This window comes from Dysidea avara, chromosome 6 (genome assembly GCF_963678975.1).
Source record: "Dysidea avara chromosome 6, odDysAvar1.4, whole genome shotgun sequence".
Taxonomy (NCBI): domain Eukaryota; kingdom Metazoa; phylum Porifera; class Demospongiae; order Dictyoceratida; family Dysideidae; genus Dysidea; species Dysidea avara.
The window spans coordinates 18,079,778-18,102,350 of NC_089277.1; the positions used below are offsets into that span (position 1 = coordinate 18,079,778).

The 22,573-nt window shown below is 38.3% G+C and overlaps 1 long non-coding RNA gene across 1 annotated transcript; it reads right to left on the reverse strand.

Annotated features, from left to right (window-relative positions):
• Positions 1–1,350: 1,350 nt before the first annotated feature.
• Positions 1,351–22,563, reverse strand: LOC136257903 (uncharacterized). Its single transcript, XR_010702294.1, has 3 exons — positions 22,452–22,563; positions 14,985–15,114; positions 1,351–1,573 (listed from the first exon to the last, which is right to left on the reverse strand). It is a non-coding gene; the product is annotated as an uncharacterized lncRNA (long non-coding RNA).
• Between the last annotated feature and the right edge of the window lie 10 nt (positions 22,564–22,573).

The following is a 22,573-nucleotide window of genomic DNA, read 5'->3' on the forward strand; positions in this document are numbered from 1 at the left end:
GTGCCGTTGATAGAAAGGAGATGATGTAAACTAGCAGCTCCACAGGAAGACTTAAGACATTATTGAATTTTCTCGAGCTATCTTCACATTCTGCTTTGCACTTGTCCATGTCACACGAGAGGTCCCACGTGGTCAAATCAACAGTGAGCCTTATCCGAAATTACGTCACAGACATAAAATGACCCGGCGCTGTAGTATGAGGACGTTCGTAAAATTTGTATGAACGACTATGAGAAGAAAAATTTTGAACGGCGATATCTCAGCTAAGACGGAAGATATCGAGCAAGTATGGTTATAAATTAGATGAAAGAATAGAGTAAACGGGGGGGGGGGTCCGGATACTTTTTTTTTTAAATTCTGTGTACGATGTTAACTACATTTATATTTCTCGGTCATTTGATCGTTTATAACGTTCATCTTCAAGCTTTCTTTGGTACCATTTAAAAGTAATAAAGCGATCTCCATTCAAGTGGCAGCTCGCTCCTTTCTTACCGGTGCGCACAAATTTCGCTCTCAAACTTTTAGCTGAAGTTCATTCAATTTTCTAGCGTGCTCAATTCAGAGTTAAGGGAGCCACCGTGTCTGATAAATAGTGGGAAACGGAATACTAGCACAGCTTCTCCTGGAGACCTTCCCATCTCACATTGCCACCCTTTGGAAAAGCTTAAAGCCCGAGTATTGCCAAGGAGGGCTTAAAGGAACAGGGTTATTCCCGTTGTCAAGGGAACGCATCATTAAAAGGCTTCCACCATCATCTTCACACGAAAAGTCAAGCGAGGGAAAGGATCTAAAACACGTTACCTGCAGTAGTTGGGGCACTCAAATGCCAATAACTCCTATCGTACAGACTCAAGTTACCCAGTACTTTGGTGTACTGCAGGGGCGGATCCAGGGGGGGTTCAAAGGGTTCCATGGAACCCCCCTTTTGAAAGAGCTTCTCTTACTCAAGATACTATAATAGAGCAGTCACAGTATTTTTAAGAGGAGCAGTGTAGCAAGCTACATGTGGAGTTATTAATAAGGAAATATATATAGTTGGTGAGGGTATCCATGGTGAGGGGCAGCTATTGTCAGCAAGTGATGACTTTTTTTTTTTTTTTTGGTCTTCAACATACAGCTAGGCAGAAGTTCCAAGTCCAGAGTGAAACCCCCCTTTTAAAAAGTCTGGATCTGCCCCTGTACTGCATATCCAAAAGGAAATTAAGGCCTGAGAAAGGAACACAATAAAATGAAGATATGTCTTGAAGGAGAAGCCATAACATCAGATAATTTGTTGGAATCTTAGAAGATCAACAGGCAGCAAAGAAAGAGAAAGGAAAGAAGGCTAGCACTACTGATTGTGAAGGTTAGTGCATAATGATGCATACGGATAAATATTTAAAATTGCTACATATATTTAAACAGTGGATGAAAATATTTGTCAATTCTGCAATGCACACTTTGATGATGAGGACGACGATGACCAACAGGCATGGATTGGATGTGACAAAAAGGGATGTGATAGGTGGTACCATTATTGGTGTGCAGGATTCCCTGAGATGCCAGCATCATCCAAGAGATTTGTTTGTCGTCACTGTAAAAGAAAGAAATAGTTACTTATTAAAACATTTCTGATTGTCATGATCACTTATACTATTCTTATAAACGCCAACGCAATCATATTGAGCTTTGTGATCCGGTGAGCCTGTACCTTTCACCATCCACAATGGTTAAACTACAAACCAAATCACAAAATAAACATCAGAAATGAAATCAGGACATCGCAAAACCGGTGTAGGGACAGAAAACAACACAGCAAACATCAGTATTGAAGTGTAATGCTTCTTTCCGGAAACCCCATAATACTTACGCGCGCAAAGTTGGAAATCGATTTGGATTCTAAGAGCGTTTAAGAAAAACCAAGTAGATACAAAGTAACCCTCTATAATAAAGTTTATTCACTATTTGGAAAAAGCCCTATACTTTTGCGGTACAGGCGTAAATCCCGTAGTACCTAAAAGTTTGTCCGGATACCCACCCCATTTACTCTAGGAATCTAGCGTTGTTTTGAAAATCAACCAAAAATCGATTTTACGTACTTATTGTAATGTCTTATAGCCATACCTGCTAGTTTGAGTTCAATGTCTTCCTTCTTGGCTGAGATATTGCCGTTCAAAAATTTTCTTCCCATAGTCACCCATACAAATTTTACGAATGTCCCCACACTACAGCGGCCATTTTTATGTCTGTGACATAATTTCAGATAAGGGTGTGTGACCCGGCGGGTTCAGTAGTGATGCTTTTTATTTATTTATTATTTGCTTTACAGCATACATACAACAAGATACGTATAGTATAAACATTAGTAGTCCTTAAAATCTAGTGTATGCTGAAGGTCCGTGCCAGTGGCCAGGAGTAATGGGTGATCAAAGTTGGGAGGGTTACGGGTGAGTTATGAGTTATATAAAAACTCATTTAAAGTAAGGGTTACGGGTGATCAAAGTTGGGAGGTTTGAGGGACTTATTACAATTACAACAGGGACAAACAAGAAAAAGTGCATGCATTGTCAGGATCAAAATTTAGTTCAAAATGATTCCATAGAAAGTTTGTAAGTTTGTACTTGATAGTAGGTAGGCTAAGATTGTAATTTATTATTGGTAAAACATTCCATATACGAGGGAGTCTGTTGAAATAGAAGTTGCTGCTGGAAACATTAGTATTTCTTATGTATTGCAGTTTACCAGATCGTGTGTTTCCTGAAGTGAATTTAATAATATAGTCAGTGATATTAAACGCATTTGTAGGGGCTTTAAGGCTTTTGATAAAAAACATCATGTCACAGATGTCCAAAACATACATTAAAGGCAAAATTTTGAGCTCAAGTAGTCGAGATTTATAGTTGCTGGTATAGTCATTCAATATGTACTTCGTTGTGCGATGCTGAACCTGTTCTAGTTGTCTGATATCTTTTAATAAATATGGTTTCCATAGTGTTGGATAAAACATTAATTGGGATCTGACTAGCGATATATATATAGATGTTTCTTGGATATAGCAGTTATGTTAGTTGAAAAAGAATGTCGTAATAAGCCTAACATCCGATAAGCCTTTGATATTATGTGTTGGTGGTGGGGTCTCCAGTCTAAATCTGATGAGATAATGATACCCAGATCTCTATGAGTAGTCACTGACCTTGGATATAACATTGTTGCCTATAGAGTATTTGCAGGTGAGGTTTAAAAGACATGAATGAAATTTTGGAAAGACTGAACAGTAGATCAGAGTTAATACTCCATCCATCTAGATTATCTACATCCTTTTGCAAATCTAGACTGTCATTTGTATCAGTTATAGTCTTAAAGCACTTTGTGCCGTCTGCAAATAGTAATTATATTGAAGTCAATACATGGTCTGGTAGATCGTTAATGTAGACAAGAAACAGTAGAGGGCCCAAGATGCTGCCCTGATAAGACTGGTAGGAAATCAGAAAATTTATTATTTATCTTTACGCACTGTTGATGGTGTAGGAGATAGAATTTAGACCATAGCCATACCAAATCTATTTAGTTTTAGCAATAGTTGATTATGAGGCACACTGTCAAATGCTTTACGAAAGTCCAAATATATAACGTCAGTTTGATGGTTAGTATTTATTACTTGGTTGAAAAGGATAAGCAATTGTTGAATTACAGATCTATTTTTGAGGAATCCAAATTGTGCAGATGAAATAAATTTGTTGAGATGGTCAATAATTTTATCATATATCAATTTTTCAAGTACTTTTGAGGTATTACATAACAATGATATAGGACGGTAATTTGTAACTGATCCTCTGTCACCAGACTTAAATATGGGAATTACAGTGTGAGTGCACCATTCTAGTGGAATAACATGTTTGCGAAGTAAAAGGTTGAACAAATAGTGTAGTGGTCTATAGAGAAATGAAGCACAATTTTTCAGAATCTTTGGCCCGATTCCATCAATACCAACTGTCTTATGTGGGTCCAATGAGTTAAGAATGTTAAAAGTATCTTCTTCAGAAATATCATTAAATTTTGAAACTAAATGTTGTTGGGTGCTAGAGTCTAGAGGCTCACTAGGAGGGGGTTGGTTAATATTAGTAGTAGTGAACACAGAGTAAAAGTAATTATTAAACAATCATGCCTTTTGCTTATCATTGGTTGTGCTGTTATCATTATAATACACAGTGTGTGGGATAGGATCAGATTTAGTCAAACTTCTGATGTAGCTAAATATCTTGGGTTGATTGGTAGTAGCGAAGTCATTAATAAGCTTAGATTGATATGCAGATCGAGCAGCTGAGGCTTCCTCTGCAGCTTCAAACTCAGCAGCCTGCAATCTATCTTTGATATGAGGTGTGGGAGATTTTGAGTACCGCTTTCTAAGTGAACGAAGACATTTGATTTTATGCTTTAAGCTTGGGATAAACCATTTAGGAAAATCATTGAGTTTTATCTTGATTTGTGGAACAAACTGGTGAATTGCATCACGTAGAATTTCTTTAATTAAAGCCCATATAAATTCTACATCAGACGAATTAAAGCAGAGAGAAAAGTCAACATGTGAAAGGTATTCATTTCATGGGCGTAGGAACAGGGGGGGCCACAGGGCCAGGGCCCCCCCTAGTCTGTGGCCATGGATAGATAATAGGCCAGGGCCCCTCCAGTTTGCAGCAGGGATCATTTTTACAGTAATGCACCATCTGACACGTAATAATTATAGATCATGGACGCTGATAAGCTATGTTCCTTCCTCACCGAGTGAAATGTTGGTCATAGTATATTTGAAATAATATTAGAAGCGCTTAAAATGCTGTGATAATAAGCTACACCTCACGTGTGATTCGTGTTAGAAAATAATTAAAGAACTGTGCAGCTGCAGAGAGTTAACTATATCTCAGTCTCACTGTCAGAAAACTTTGTCAGAATTAATTCGTAGTCATGGTAGACCTATTTCAATGAGTCCAGTTGTTAGTGAAGGAGCTTCAGAGTCTAGCTCGGCTTCTAGCTCGGCTTCTAGCTCGGCTTCTAGCTCGGCTTCTAGCTCGGCTTCTAGCTCGGCTTCTAGCTCGGCTTCTAGCGGTTCCCAAGCGGTTCTAGCTGAGGTAGTATTGTTCTAGCCCTGGCTCTATCACTAATAACGAACCTGTGATGGAGGAAGCTGAATCAGAGCAGTCCCACTGTTCCCCCTGCACCTCGCCCTGCACTTTCCAGGCAACTACGGATCTGCAAACTAACACAGAATGTAGCTAATAGCTACTCAGGGGGGGATGTTAATTCATTAATTCATCCATATAAGTAGTTTATAACTAGCTATCCTATCTATGTGTATTTCTGGGGGTATATTTAACAACATGAAATTACTCAAGTAACAGCCCCTTAAAAGCCTTATTATTGTGTTATGTGATGTCATCATTCTATCACATCATTAACGTGGTATACAAGGCTGCTATAAGATTACTTATCTAGCACAGCGGCGGAGGAAGTAGTTGATATGAGGGGGGGCTGGGCTGACCCAGACTTATTTCTATAGTTTGGTAAGGTGAGACCAAAAAAAAAAAAAAAAAAAGGTCGCAACCAACTGACAAGAGCTTTTCACCTCACCAGCTACCATTTCTAGCTGATAAACTACATAAAAATCCTTTCATAGCTCGCTACACACTGACTACTTTATTAGAGTGACTGCTCTATTAGACGGTATCTCGATCTTTATCACGGTTTTCAGCCCCACTCCAAGAAAGATAATTTCGGTGTGATATCATTCTGAGGGGGGGCTTTAGCCCCCTAGCCCCCCCCCCTTTCTGCCGCCTATGATCTAGCATAACTGATTATTGGCTAAAATTGCCTCCAGATTCAACCGCCGGCATTAACTAGAGTCCATTTGGTTCTACTTGGGGGTACTTAGAGATAATGAGTCACTCTCTAGAATTCCTATGGATATATTAAATACATGAAAATATCAAGGAGAAAACATCCTGACCGCCTGGTAGACTCCTGTAAGCGTTCAAGCGTAAATCGGAAGGCTGCAGGTTCGAGGCTACCTAGGTCCAGTTAAGAATTTTTTCTCCTTTCTGCAACTTTTCAAACACACCTTAAGTAGCTAATGTCTCAGTGTCTAATGTCTTTGATCACCTTCAGCACTTGTGTTGTAAAGCTTTAATAAATAATAAAAAAAATAAATTAAACCGCATAGCTCCTATTTTTCAAAATTTTCCTGGGGGGGGGGCATGCCCCCAGACCCCCCCAGAGGGAGAGCATGCTCTGAGCGCGCCCCACGCACTGTGCATGTACCCACAAGCAGCCACCCCCCCCCCCCCCCCCCACCACCGCCCCAGCCACCAGCAGCGGTCCCCCTATAGTTTTTTGCTTTGCTACGCCCCTGCATTTATTGAATCAAAGTCTGCCTTAGAGTAATCATATAAAGTTTGAAAAGAAGGGAAAATATTTAGTTATAGGAATAAAAAGAACTTTTAGAGGGACTGTGGATACAGGTGACTCATGCCGGTATATATAGTATTGCAGATCAAGTCACCACCTGGCTTTACTGCCGAGTTTTCTGCATTCAAATCTCACAGTACTGACTCCCAGCTTCATGTGTACAGGTTTTAGCCTTCTTGTTAGTGTGATAAACCTGACGGCACCTGCTCTTACATGACTGCATCAAAAGGCGGCCCGGGCGCCGACAGACTGATAGTGGAACTTCTTTATAAAGAACACCCCACCCATCTTGAAAAGTGATCTTATCCTGGTGTAGTTATGGAGTCAGACTTTAATTCATTCCTTATGCCAAGTTATGGAGATTTTTCTATCATTTTATTTCCATGCACGCAACTTGAATGTGTGTCCACTTTTAATCAGCCATATGCCAAGTAATGAAATTTTACAGATGCAACTACTAGTCCAATAGAGTCCCCAGTACTATTCTTATAAATGAACAGGAGAGGAGGAGTGTTTATAGTGATGTGGAGAAGGTGTATGCTACTGGTGTTTGTGGTTGTTTTCAAGAATTGGCTCATGAGTTTATAACTTTTAAAAAAAAAGATAGATTTGGGTTGGAACAATGTTTATGCAGACTGCAGTGGCAGATCTAGAATTTTTAAAAGGGGGTTTCTGCTCGAGTTTCTGAAAGTTGGTATAACTGAATAAGGCATCTGATGACACTTCTCCAGAAAATTTTGAGATTTTAGAAGTTCTGAGATCAGATTTTAGGCTACTTTTAGTTAGCAATTAGCTATACAATAAATCCAATGCTTTAAACTGTAAATACTATAATTAACTATAGGGCAAAGAGTGGCTATAACATAAGCTGTAGCTTCGATTGCTCTATTAGAGTGGTTACTTGACTGCTCTATTAGAGTATCTCGATCGTTTTTAATGCAGTGGGAGATGAAAAGTGAAGTGTTGCTGAGGGTTTAATAGCTATAAATGGTGTCAGTTAAATGAAGCTGCATGCATGCTGCTGAAATACAGTAGTATATAGTTGTTTGCTATGACAAATTGTCAGTACAACAATGTTTATGTATTTAGACTTCTACTGAGCTAATTTTAAAAGGGGGTTTCTGTCGAAACCCCAGAAACCCATCTAAATCCGCCACTGGACACTGAGATGCATGCAGGCTTCGTTTTTCATTGTTGCATGTGAGGCCAACATTTTATGCACAGCTAGTACAGAATGTGATGGCACATAAGGTGATGATCATTACACTAAGCCCAGAAAATTAATAGCAACAAAAAAGCTAGCTTGTACTGATAAGGAGCACTAAGATTAAAATCTAGTTGATAATCCTTCTGTATTTTTACTATAGTGTTCTAATGTTATTCGCTATATGTGCATGTACTATATAGCCTATTACATGGTATTATAGCTAAATTAACAGAGTAGACTATTGTGGCTATTTTGTTATGATGATTAGGTTGTGACCAGTTCGTTATAATTATTCAACAAGTTTTAGGGGATTATAGTACATACAATTTACAAAGTTGGGGTAGTTACTTCAGAAAAGTAGCTAGTTATTAGTTACTTTTATCCAATGTAACTCAGTTACAGTTATAGTTACTTTTAAAAATGTAATTAAGTATCTAGTTACTAGTTACTTCATATATAAGTTATGCTTGTTGTTAACTTTTGTGATATGATTATTTGCCCAGAGCAAGGGAGAAAAGAAGTATATATAATAATTATATGGACACTTTCTGAAAATAATGATTCTGTAGCCATTTCAGCTCAGTTTCAACTGTTACGTCTGTTACTCAAGCTGAATCATGAAGAACAGTACACAGAAAGCGTCTACTTGATGTGGCTGTAGCACAAAAATTGAAGTGCTCTCACTTTTAAAGCATAATTACCTATATGTAACTAGTTACTATAGTAACTTAGTTACTTTTCAGCAGTTGTAACTAGTTACAAAGCAAGTAACTAGTTATATTACTAATTACTTTATAAAGTAATTAGTTGCATAACTTAGTTACAAAGTAACTAGTTACCCCAACTCTGCATACAAACATGACCATGCATTGCCTGCCAGCTTTTGCATGCAAATTAGACATCATCTTAGTTTATGATATGCAAACTATACATGAATTGAAAATAGAACCTTTACAGTCAGTATTGTGTGCATACACATATACATGTATAGTACCTTATATACAGGGCTGCCAACAAGGGGGGGCAACTGGGGCAATTTTCCCTGGGCCCCAGGTACCAAGGCTACATTATCCACATATAACTGTAGTTATAGGGTCCCACATTATTGATTTGCCCCGGGCTCCCCAAATTTTCTTGAATTCTCTTGGCGGTCCTGCTTATATGTATATCCTACTTCAGATTTTGCAGCACAATAAATATTTGTGAGCCAACTTAACCTTCTGGTTCTGCCATACTATAATTTTTCTACACATTATCATCATCTTAAAGTTGTTTGCATAATATTCATTGGAGCCATGGAGCTAGACGAATTGCTGATGACCAATGTGTATAGCTACACCAATTTTAATATACATATTCAACAGTGTATATTGTAATTATTATCTGGTAATTTTCAAAAAGAATACTTTCAACAACAAACATTTCAAATGCTATATTGGATGCAGTTAAAATGGCCTTAATTTTTAACCAGGAAAAATTTCAGAAGAACAATAAATATGTGAATCACATCTGCAAAATGATGTCCAGGGGCATGAACGATGTCTGCATGGGTTTAATTTGTCAATATGTGTTATATGAGACCAGCCTTTTAGTCAAGCTTCTTGTTAAACTACATTTACACAGCAATTTAGACCCAAGATAAGGTTGTTGGAGTAGGTGTCAGCTACAACATGTTGATCGATGGAGCTTTGATCATTGTCATTTTTATCAGGTGACTGTTGGTTTAGAGATGTGCAGTGGAGCCTCTATTTCATAGGCAGTGGGGCCACATGCCCCCCCACACATACACACTTTTATGGGACAGTTTTTGCAAGAAAAGATCAAGATACTCTAATAGGAGCAGTCAAGATCAATATACTCTAATAGAGCAGTCACAGTATTCAGTGTAGCAAGCTACTTAGCTATGTATGTGTAGTTATAAATATGGAGATATAGTTGGTGGAGGGCAGTTATTGTCAGAAGGTAGTTACTTTTTTTTTTTTTGGTTTTCAGCTTACAGCTGGCTTGGCCCCCTCACTCTTTGACCTGCTCCATTTAATGGACACAAGTAATTTTGATGGAGGTTTACTGTTATACGGAGATTGCCCTTTCTCAGAGGTAAAATTGTATTGATAAAGGTCTATCAGAAACTGTCCTATATAAGGAGGTTAAATGTAGTGTCCTTCACAGGGAGGGTCCTTTAAGAGGTTCCACTGTACTTACTTAGTTCGGGATTATCCTGTGAGTATACAAGGTTAAAATTTAAACTTTGTTCATCTGTAATTTGACTATCAAAACTATCACTAACCAACCTACATCAATTGGAAGTTTGCTTAGAGATGTATATAAGAATCCCTATTTTTGATCATGTTGATACAGGAAGAAACCAGCAGGTGAGTAAGCCCCTGGATGGATGGACAGACACAGCATTAATAATATTATTAGATACAGATTTATGCTTACACAAATGTGTCTAGACAATACACTTAACATTTAAAAGCTACGATAACAAGGCCACAGTGGAAACATATCAGTTCCACGAACAAATTCAAAACCACGATCGAAGCTAAAACTGCCTATGGTGAACAGTTTTCTATTAGGGAACCTGTTATGTAAATCTTCTTTCAGTTCATCTTTTGAAGTGACAGCATCAATCTGATACTTGCAACAAACTAATTCTCTTGACCACACATGTAGGGTCAGAAGTTGTGGAGAATTTGTAACAAGAATGGTAACCCCTTGAACTGTGACCGAGTTCACTGACAATACAACATGTATTAATCCGCCATGTGCTGATACTGTGTCCATGAATATGTCAGGGATATTGGTGATTTCAGCATCAATGAAAAACTGCTGTAAATTAGTAGTTGAGACTGACGAAATCATTAAAAATTCTGAAGCATTGCACCAAAATATTGTCAGTTTACAATTGTTGATAACATCTTGGACAACACTGGACTGATTGCCAGCCAAACTACAATACTTGAGCACAGGAACGTGAGACAGCAACAACCAGTTAACTTCACCTTTGTCACATACTTCACACATTTCTGAACCATAAAAGGACTCTAACTGTAAGGCTTCTAGGTGAGAACATCTCTGAAATAAACCAGCCAGTTGCTGGTCATATGAAGGATCAATTTCAAACAATGGATAATATACACACACATCAATTACCAAATGTGTGAGTTTCATGCTACTTAGAATCTCCCAAAATCCCAAATGACTTTCAATATCTTCAACTGAAATACCTTTGAAACTTAGTCCATGTAAATCATAACAGTGCTGAGCAACTACTCGAAGTCCTTGTAAGCTTGATAAACAGTTGCAATTATTCTCTACATTCAGGCGTTGAAGATTAGGGCAAGCAACAGCCAATTGTTCCAAGTGCCCAGAATGCACTAATTCAGTATAAATGAAGTTGAATTCTGTGACACAATTGAGGGAATCCATAGGATTTAGCACAATATTACTGTTATTATCAAAAACAATATTCACACCGTGTGATTCTGATTCCATTTTGTAAAGAGTTTTTCCATCACAAATACAATTAGTTAATGTAAAGATATCAGCCGACAAGCCTAGGATTCCAAAACTACTAGCTTTCAAAAAAGGCAGGATAACCGTTTGACCAAATTCAACTTGAAACTCTGGTAGAGAAGGATAAAGGTTCAATGGAGGCTCCCTAAATCTGTAATACAACTTGAAATGGGAAGAGTAGTTTGTTAGTGGTCTAAAATTCCACCGTAAAATCGACTGAATAAACTCTGCTTCTTCTCCAACACCAAACATTTCTGTTACTAAATTTAAATTCCATGGAACACAATCTTTCCTCATCCACACCTTTACCCATGGGGTACACAATGAATGATATTGCTTTGGTACATGTACTGTAAGTTCCTTCAACCCACCAATCTGAAGTAACGGCTTGATATCAGTGCTTAACTGAACTTCTAACTTCTCCAAATGTTCCATGTATCGTAGGGCAGTTTTCAGTTCTTCCGAGTCTATCTTAGTTTCAGGTGGCAAATTAAGTTGTATTACATTGTTACAATGGCTTAACATTTGAAAGAGCGTCGGTGTGGCAGTCACGTGCTCCGGTATGGTTAACCGCTTAACGTGGTCACCACAAGCCTGCAACACGCTCATCACTGACCGTTCCTCTCGACAATTATAAAGTGGCCATACAAACTCACTCCACAGTGATGGTGTTTCGCTCACAACTCGTAGTGTTCGTGAAACGTACCTCAACTTCACTTTATCACGAATCGTTGGTAAAAACGACATAATGTAGACTAACAGTTCCATGGGAAGATTTAAGATGTTACAGTTTCTAGAGGAGTCATTCCCAACTTCGGAGATAATTTCGTTCTTCTCCATAGCTGAGTCCATAGGTCTCAGAGAAAAGCCCAACGTGAACACGTTGCCGCAGTACAGTGCAGTATGCTGAAGTTTCGATTGTGGGCTTTAGGCGATCGCGAGCTTTACGTTTGTGGTTTGGCATTCCTTTGTTCCCTTCTTTACCTCTCTGTACTTGTCTATCTGTGATCCAGTTTGGTGATCATCTGCTGGGGTGTTCTCATGGCCCAATGTCATAATGCTTTAGTGTCTATCTTGCACCATGCCTTGCTCCAAGATCACCCTGGTGTTCTTAGGGAGCAAGGCATTTCATCTGATCAATCTCGTCCTGGTGACATATACCACCCTAAGGGCCTGATCTCCATCTTGATCGTCCTGCCTATTTTGATCTCTCCGTCAGGAGTACCACTCAGTTGGCTGTCATATAGCTATTCTGCTTCTTCTTAAGCTGGGGTGGTTGCTGCTATTATTATTTTTTTTATTATTAGTAGTACTTTACAGTGACCAGCACTGAAGGTCTGACAGCAACATGTGCTGCAGCCTTTGGATTACCTAACCTAACAAGAACTGGAGACTTTAAATGATTACTTAACCTAGCTAACAATAAGGTGAAACAGAAAAGGGCCAAAGAAAGGAAAAAAATCCCTCCTACCCTGCTGTTGGTAAGATAGCTAAGGACACTCAATACCAGGTCATTATGAATGATAATGGAGGAGATTTTATCCCTCTTGTATGTGAGACTTTCAGTGTTTGGTCACCTTAGCCATGCCCTATCAATTTTAGGATCCAACAACTGATATAAACGGTTTGCCTCAAAAGTTTGCTATAGGTGCCAACTTTTCCAGGACTTTGTGGAGGTACAATGCTAAAATGATACTCTGCCAGTATGGCCACCCCAAATAAATTTTCTGTTTCCCGTCCTGACTTCAGGCATATTTGCATTTCCATTGCTTCATTTGCAGCTTTTCAAGCCATTATTTGCCTGCATGGCACAGCTATAAAAAGCTGCACAAAAGCATGTTCCCTCCTTTTCAAATTGCAAAATAACACAGACGTGAAGATAGTGCCGACTTGATAGTACTGCTGACACGTGAGCTGACACTGGATTTTACTAAGCCTGTCAGTATGCAAGAATAACCGAAAGAATATGGAATGATGGAATCTTTAGAGCTGACAGTAACCAGATGCAGGCGGTGGACAGGAAACAGGAAATTTATTTGGAATAGCCTATTCGCTAACTGTTGAGGATGAATTTTCTGACTTTGACCTAGGTTAAGTTAAGTACGTAGCTAGTAATAAGGTAGAAGTTAGGTAATAAATAGTAGTATGTTACCAATTCATTAATATGCTATGTTAAATTGTGGGTGTTTAGCTATTAGCTTATAGGTTTATGCATACATTTATGATGCCCTAGATAAATAAACACCCGGCCCGGTATGGGGTGCCTATATATTTTTGAGGGGGAAATTTTTTTGTGGATAGCTGCCAATCCATGAAACTTCCCCCCTTAAACACTGGGCCCTATATATAGCTGAAAGTGAAGCAACCGTGAAATCCGCAAAAATTTGTACGTATACGGTAGCTAATTTTTGTTCACATCAGTTTATGGTCAAATAGACTCATAATTTTGCCAAAACAATATTTTCAGAAATTTCCCAAAATTTCGTCTATTATGCTCTTAGTTCTCATTATGCTTGCATGTTCCATACACGTTTCTTACAACTATCTTGGAACATTTTCATCAGTGAATGCTCTATTAGACTATTAACACTACAAAGTGACTGTTCTATTAGAGAGTATCAATCTAAGGAGCTACATATGTACAACGCATTTGAGTGCTCTATTAGAGAGTGTCAATCTATTAAACTCCATAGCTTGAAGTGCCCACCTAATTTACTAGCAGTATGCTGGTATAGAACTCCAGCCTATAGTATGCTTTTTATTATGCCAGCATATTTGATGCAGGGCTACTGAAGTGTCTCAACATGAAGATCTTATATTGGCATTATTGTTTTACAATAAACTTAACATGGCAAAATCCCACTTAGAAGCCATTACAGTTACTAGAGCAGGTGCATGGAGTGGTCATTATAGAATCCATTACAGTTACTAAGTAGTGCATGACCTCTCCTGACATGCATACTTGGGACTCTTGACTATACCATACAAAGATACTTAGAAGCCATTACAGTTAATAGCTGTATAATGGCTTCTAAGTGGGGCTGCCATACTACGTTTGTTGTGAAAATGATGCCAATAAGATCATTGTGTTGATACCACTATATGTTCCTTGTTATAGCTGAACTATCTACAAGGTGACTTGTTTGTAGCTGGCTTCTCCATGAGTTTTTTTTTACTAATAGTAAATCAGAAAGAAGCTTATAATTATGAAGCAATTAGTTTGATATGACAACTTATTTTAGAAGGGGGTGCATAGCAAGGGCGGATTTAGGGGAGGGGGTGCATGGGGGGGCTAAAGCACTCCTCCAAAATTTTACATGTGCAAGTTAGAAAGCTAGAAGCTGTAGTACAGATGTAGCTGCTTTTTCTGTATGTATGGGAAATGGAAAGATGGAAAGAGTCAGCTAGGGGAATAGTCTATTCCAAGAGGGGCTCAAAATTATATTTTAGCTATATAAGACTTAACCTATACAACTGCTAAAATTCAAAATACTCTAATAGAAGAGTCAACTACTCTAACAGACCATCCATCATTAAACTTTTATAAGACCAGTACATAAAAACTGAAATTAAACCTATTCTTCTTGACCTGAGCATGGATGAGCACTGCTATCTTACCATTTTGCCAATCATCCCAATTGCTTAAAGTTAAATATTTGTATAATATAGTTACCCTTTTATGTACTGAATCACATAAAAAAAATTAATTCATATAATTCTGCTTCAAAATCAATTCTGTAAATAACTTCTGTTCCTCTAGCAGTAATATTAGTAAAATTTTTGGTAGCTATCTATTATAGTTGCTACAACATATACTTACAAATTCAATCTTGTGGTAGCTATTTTCTGGGAAAGCATGCATGCTCCCAGAATCCCTATATAGCTGGAGCCTGTATGCTACACATCCTGATTGTACATGTATTCCACACACCGGTGAGTCAACCTGCTCCCTAAAGTTGGACAATTACGATATAGCTTGGGCCATGCATATATACAGTAAGAAAAGCATATATAATATACTTCAAAACATAGTGGCAAATTTGTTTAGTATTCATCTTGTGTATATAGCTGATCATTTCTCTCCCTTTCCTTAAGATATATATATATATAAAACAAATTTTAAGCTATACTGGCTGTGCATGCCTTCACCTGACAGTTATATTTACAACTGCTGGGTGTTCCAGTGCTGGTTTTCTGGGTAGCCATAATATAAGCATGACCATGCTACCATGGCAGCTGAAAGCTAAATTTGCTTTTTTTTGCTTTGTGTGTGTGTGTCTGCATGTGTGTGTGCACGCGTGCATATGTGTGTGTGACTCTGTGTGTGTGCATGTAATTTTCCTAGCTTTTGTTGTTTTGTAGGTACATGAACATTCTTATCAGTTGTGCATGGATAATAGCTATCATCTTGTAACTATAGCTATAATGCTGTGTTTCCAGAGGTGTGTGCACTGTGTAGTATTATATCTTTACATGGTCATGGCTTATATATCCTGAGCTAGCTAGTGGTGACTCATATATTATATATAATAATTAGTAATTGATAATTAATTTCAGGTTGAGAAGGCATCGCAGCTGTCTGTAGGACCTGATCATAACAAATCATATACAGTTTATTTTACAGTACATATGTTGCCATGTAACAAATGATATGTGGTAATCATCTCCTGATATGTGGTAATCATGTCTCCTCTGAATCTTCTATATGCCAAAGTAGGTAGTTGTAGACAATGGAGTTGTTCAATTAATGTAACTATATGAAAGTCACTAACTAGTTTTGAAGCTCTGCATGCATTGAAGTGATTCATGTTTGTTAATATCACCCTGATAATGAGGATTGTGGATCACAGCAGCATATTCTAGAACTGGTTGAATCAAAGTCTTATACAGTACAAAAAAAATCTTGGCATCCAAGGGAACAAAACATCTCAGTCTAACTTTATTAAACCCACAATCCTGTTGGCTTTACTAGTAACTGTGGTGGTGTTGTGGGCATGGAACTTTAGTTGGTTATCTCTGAAGTCTATTCCTTACACACTATAATTCTATTACTAGAGAATATGCAAAAAAATAAGGGTTGGATCGTCCTAAATGCATTAATTTGTGCTTGAAAGATATCTGCCAGTTTACTAGGCAGTCTAAATCAGATTGGAGTTGATCACAATCACTAGTGCTGTCTTTAAAGTTGGTGTCATCGGCAAATAACTGGCTTTTTACACTATTGTTGACATAAATATTGAACAGTATAGGGGCCCCAAATTGAGCCTTGAGGATTACCACTAATAACAGGAAGCCATGATGATTCAGTACCATTAACTAATAGTAGTTGAGCTCTACCAGTTAAATACCAAATCAGTAACTTTCCTTGTAGCTACGTATGTCTTTTGTGAGGAATAGAGTCAAATGCTTTGCGATAGTCCAGATCAGATCACATCTAATGCACCTATCAATGTCATGCCCCACCCCCACCCCACCCCCAGGTAGGGTGGGAGTAGTCTAGTGTCAAATTCTCCAGTACTGGGGCTAAGAAGCTTGTCAAAACCTGACTATGCCCCCACCTTGAAAGAGGGGTTCTATAGAGGATTTGATTTACCTATTAAAATAATTTTTGGTTCAGCAAACTGCTGCAGTCAAAAGTCCCAGGGATGGGGCAAGTTTAGATGTCAAATTCCCAGTAGGTGTATGGGGACCCCGGATGTGGGGGTGGGGCTTGACATTGATAGGTTCGTAACTACTGAGTAATTGTTTTCAAGCACATCAATCCAATCATTCATAACTGAAAGCATGTAAAAGAGATTTGACTCCCATGCTTGCCAGCATGCACAGATAATGTGTAGTCAGAGACCTACAAAGGTTTTGAGGATGCTTGATACAATTGGCACAATCGTATTATGCATGTGCAACAGGTATAGCCAATGAAATTGAAATTGAAATGTACTGTACTGTATTTTTCCAAGATCTTGCGGTGTAAAAAGTGCCATGTGCTTATGCCCACGCATGTGAGTTACGAAAATTTGGAATTACAGAGGTTTTGAGGTTGCTTGATATACGAATACGTCACGCATGTGCGGTAATTAGCCAATGAAATTCAAACAGCATATTTGAATTTCACGAAGAGTAAATTTCATTGGCTGTATTTGATGCACATGCATAATACGATCGTGCCAATAGTGTCAAGCAACCTCAAAACCCCTGTACAGAGGTTTTGAGGTTGCTTGATAATTTCATTCACGCAAGTGCACTTTAAACAAAAATATTTTCGTTCAAGAACTGTTTACTGTACATAGGGTTTCCACTCAAAATAGGAAGGTGCTTCATTTTGTTGTTTCTGGAGATTTGCACACAGGTTTACCTTTAAGATAAAGCAAACAAGTACTAAATTGTTATTGGAATGTTTGCAGCAGTCACTATCAGCACAATATCCAAAAAGTGGTCACGTAACCAAAAATCCCTTCATATAGGATTTCCACTGCAAAATAAGATGACGCCTCGGCTATTTTCATTGTTTCTGATGATTTTCATGTAGGCTGACCTTAAGATAAAATAAACAAGTGCTAATATATTATTAAACCGTTTATTACTTTCAATATCAATGCAGTTTAAACTGTAAAATGTTTAATATCCAAAAAGTGGTCACGTGGCCAACAATCCCATTACAGCTATAAAGGATGCGCTATAGCACTACAAGATGTAGAAGTCTTCATGATAAGGCAAGAAAATACACTAAATTGTGACTTCAGTCACCCTAAAATACAATGATTTTCTAATAAGCGGCCCAATTTAACTATTATGATATTTTTGGTCACGTGACCACTTTTTGTATTTCTTTGTGTGTTAAACTTTTGCTGATATCCAATGCTACAAGCAATCCAATAATAAACTAGCACTTGTTTGCTTAAAGGTCAGTCTGTGTGAAAATCACCAGAAACAACAAAAGGAAGCACGTTCCTATTTTGAGGTGGAAACCCTACTGTACAGTGTTGTCAATTCTTTGGACTGCCTGGGTCATGGATCAGTCACCATCAGTTCATGTGGCTGTGAATGCTGTTACAGTGAATAGCGGAACAGCCAGACAGGTTTTGGTGACCCCTCTTCGTACTACACCACCATCTGCTGGTTATGCGGTTTCTTCAAACTGCCAGCCTCTCAATTCACAACCATCTACATTAGTACGATTGGCATAGCCTAATTCCACGTATAGTTCTCAACTGCAGTTTGTCCCCAAAGTTATGATCTGCGTTGAAGAAAAAAGTCTAGTAAAGTGTTCAGAAATTGTACATTCAAAGGAATAAACCCTGACTTGGTCAACAGCTGTGAAGAGTTGATTAGAAGCCAGTTAAAAGATGTAATAGGTGAAGGTGATTTTGATGTCGGTTTTGTTCACGGCACCAAGGTAGTTTGCATTCAAAACAGATTAGAAATTCAAGAGTTCTGGAAAACTTTTAGAACTAGTAACTTGATCTTGTGTTGTGATGGTTTAAAAGGTGAGCCTCACGATGTAACACACAGCGGTTCAGCTAACAAGAAAAAGATACTGCAGAGTAATAGTGAAGATGTTCAGAAGACAGTTGACAACTTAAAAGAGAGGACCAGTATTACCACTAGTTGATGTAGATGATTTTGGGAGGTCAGAACATTTGCAGCTTCTGTAAGCACTTGACTTACTGACGAACTCTTCCTAGCCTGTGCAGACACAGATGGGTTACCAGCTCTTACGAACATAGAAGTGTTTGGTGGGTTATCTAGGTCTGCATGCAGGCCTCCATTTATCATCTCTGCCCAAATACAATATTGCATTGTTGTGAATGATGATCCATGCTTCTATATAGTACAGTAATTGAAGATTGTTCTAAGTTATATAAACAGTTGTCAGAACTTCACAATCTAAAAAGTGCTACATTTTAATAGAAGAAGAATATGTACTAGAGAAGGAGACCATCATGGGATTGCTGAAAAAACTTAAGGAGAGTGCAAGTGCAAAATAAGTTCAACTTGTACTAAACTGTTTATGTAACCAAGTTAAAATTGACTTGACTGTATGTATGTATGCAGCTTGTGTATATGCGTGCATACAAGTAACTTGTTTTGTATAATCATCACTTCAGTATAGTAGTAACCAGAATGTTCAATATACTTTATAAGCCATTGTTAACAATATCCTTGGACTCTTGGAAAAGTAAGTCATTTTGTTTCATTACACTCTTTACTTGACTAAATACTTCTCAACAGGGTTATTTAAATCAGGTGAGTACGGTGGTAAATAAATCAGTTTAGCTCCAGCTTGGTCTTCAGTTAGCTTATAGACATTTTCTACATGATGGATGGATGCATTGTCCATAACCACAATGGAATTCTTGTTGTTCCAATTAAAAGGAGTATAGCTATAAGGGATGATTTTACAAACTCCTCAAATTTTGATCCATTCACAGTGACCTCTGCATGATGTACATCTAATAGTCCCTCTACTGACATAATTGCTATAGCAGAAAACCTTTCACCATGTGCAAGGAGATGATGATCTCTAGGTATTATACCCCGTATACTGTAGCTCCACTTTCTTGTGCTGTGGTGTCAATCGCAACCTGTCTCATCTAACCATATGATCATGCCAGGATCATACATGGAAATTTCAGCCATAAATTTTGCTCTTTCCTCATCACTTCTCTGAATTGCAATGCTTGTCTAGTGCAACCCATGTAATGCAGTGTCTGGCATATCGTGGCAATGCTCACAGTTTGGCCATACACTGCAAAGAGCTCACTTTGTATCTCATGAAGATATAACCCAGGATTTTGCAGTATGATCCTTAGCAAAACAAGCTGCTGATCATTTCCAAGAAGTCTGGATGGCCCGTGCTGGTATTCCGTTGGCTTCACTTCCCCAGTTTGGCTAAATCTATCAATGTAGCATCTTACATTTATATTGCTCACACAACAAAGGTCTGAAATGGCAGTTACACTCATCTTCTTCACTAAATACATCCATATAATTCTCCATCGCAAGTCCACTGAGTAGCTAATGGGCATAGCTATACTTACACACGCGCAATCCTCGAACTTGAATTTATGCACGTTAAAATTCACGCATGTGTGAATTTTTGATTTTCAAGCAACCTCAAAACCTCTGTACTGTGAAACCATAGTACTGCACAGTACTGTGGATTGCATGTCCGTAGTCACTTTTATTTGGATTTCACTAAATAGTAAATAGCTAATCAAAAGTGAACAATTCCATTCAAATCTTGTTCTCTGTGGCCCATTTTTACGTGATAGCTACCATAGACTCTGGTGACCACAGATGTGCAAAATGCAATATGCTGCTTAAATTTTATTGGCTAGTTATTGCACATGCGCGACTGTCGTAGTCGTGTATCAAGCAACCCCAAAACGGGAAGCACCATTACCAGGACTGGACTGAACTGGACTGGATTCTGGACTGGAATCTGGGTTCAAGTTTATTTCAGTATGTACTACACTCTGCCACGCTCATCAAAGCGCGCTAGCCTGTTTCTTGAAACACTCTAATAGAACATTCAGAATTTTCACAGCACATACCGTATAGCCTAAATATTTCGAGGGACAAATATTTCAAGGTTGAGCAATGTTGCTAAAAAAATTTTTTTCGTGGATTTGCAAACACTCCCAAAATGTATTAGACTATATGGAGATCTAAATATTTCAAAGCTAAAATTTTTCACTGATAATCCCCAAAACCACAAAATCAGCAAAAATATTCCCCCTCGAAATATTTAGGATATGCGGTACTGAGTTGAGACAATATAGACCACAAGTACTATTCATGATTTGCATAAACATGTATATGTGACCCAGTCTGGGAAAACCGGTCTTATCACCTATTTAAAAGTATCGAGAAATGCTGGTTTTAAGTATTTAGTGTGTTGTAGCTCACCAATGGTTGAAGCTATGCGTACCAAACTTTCACACATTTTACACCAGTTCCTTACCTTCCAGAGCATCCACTGTGCAAGTAGCCAACAACTAAGTTTCCACCATTTTAGATAGTTTTTAAACCAACGTTGACTGTATCAGGCAGACTGCAAAAGGGGTGGGAGGTGGGGGGGGGGCCTGGAAGGCGGGCAAGATGGTGTTCAAAAATTGAAAAGGAAAGCGTAGGGATAAATTAGGCGAAGTTCTGGGCCATTTAGGTCTCAAAATGGGCTAAAATGAAAGGAAATTCACAGCAGAGGTACTTATTCAATACCGCAGAGCTGTACAACCACATACAGTCATCTCCAGGCTGACCGGAGCTCCATTAAGGCACCACACTACACATACGGATCGCCACTGAGCTTGGGAAAAGCAGCCAGCAAAACCAGACCACTCAAGTCTAGCTGATTTTGATTGTGGAATTAGATAGTTTATTCATGTAGCATTGTGCCCTGGGTGAAACATCGAATCTGCTGACATGGGCGATAAGACCAGTTTTCTCAGACTGGGTCACATATAGCTATATCAGTGTAGTGAAACAGTGTAAGGCATGCGGTGTGGGTGATTTTCAGGGGTATAGCAATCTAGTCCTCCACTGTTCGTGATTGTTTTATTATTATTAGAGTCTTGCCATAGATAGTAGAGTCTACGTAGTAGAATATACTATCTATGGTCTAGCTAATTGCTTATAGCTATGTGGATGATTAGTCTCAATCCTTTCTTCTTTTGTCATTAGGTCAGGATGGCAAAACAAGGACAGAATCTGCAGCTGTTTGCTCAAGATTAAGTCAACCACGTGGCTTGGGACAATTAACTACTAGGAAGAGGAGATTTCTGTACCTGTGAAAATCATCCACACTACATGCCTTACACTGTTTCGCTAAGCTAGACTACATGATTATGCAAATCATGAATAGTACTCGTGGTGGTAGTCTGTATTGTCTCAACTCAGTATGTGCCATGAAAATTCTGAATGTTCTGTTAGAGTGTTTCAATGAAACCGGCTAGCGTGCTTTGATGAGCGTGGGATATTATTATTATTGGTAATACTGTGCAGACCTCTAATAGAGTATGGTGCACAGGTCTCAACATACAAACTACGTACATACAAGTATACAAATTAAATAATTTCTAGTTTTAGTTTGAATTGATCAATATCATTAGAGTCAGTCACATTTTGGGGTAGATCATTCTAGATTTTGATTGCCGAAGGGAAAAAGGAGTACATATAAGAATTAATCCGTGTCATTGCAATCGGTTGCATAAATCTCATAATATGACCTCATATGGATGTCAGAGACGGATTTGCTGGGATATCAACAAGATAGTGTAGTACGTACCGAAATAAACTTGAGCCCAGATTCCATTCCATTCCAGTCCAGGTAATAGTACTTCCCCTCAAAACTTCCGTAGTCCAGATTCAGAGCTGGGTCCTGGCGCTCATAATTTAAATTTCCAATCG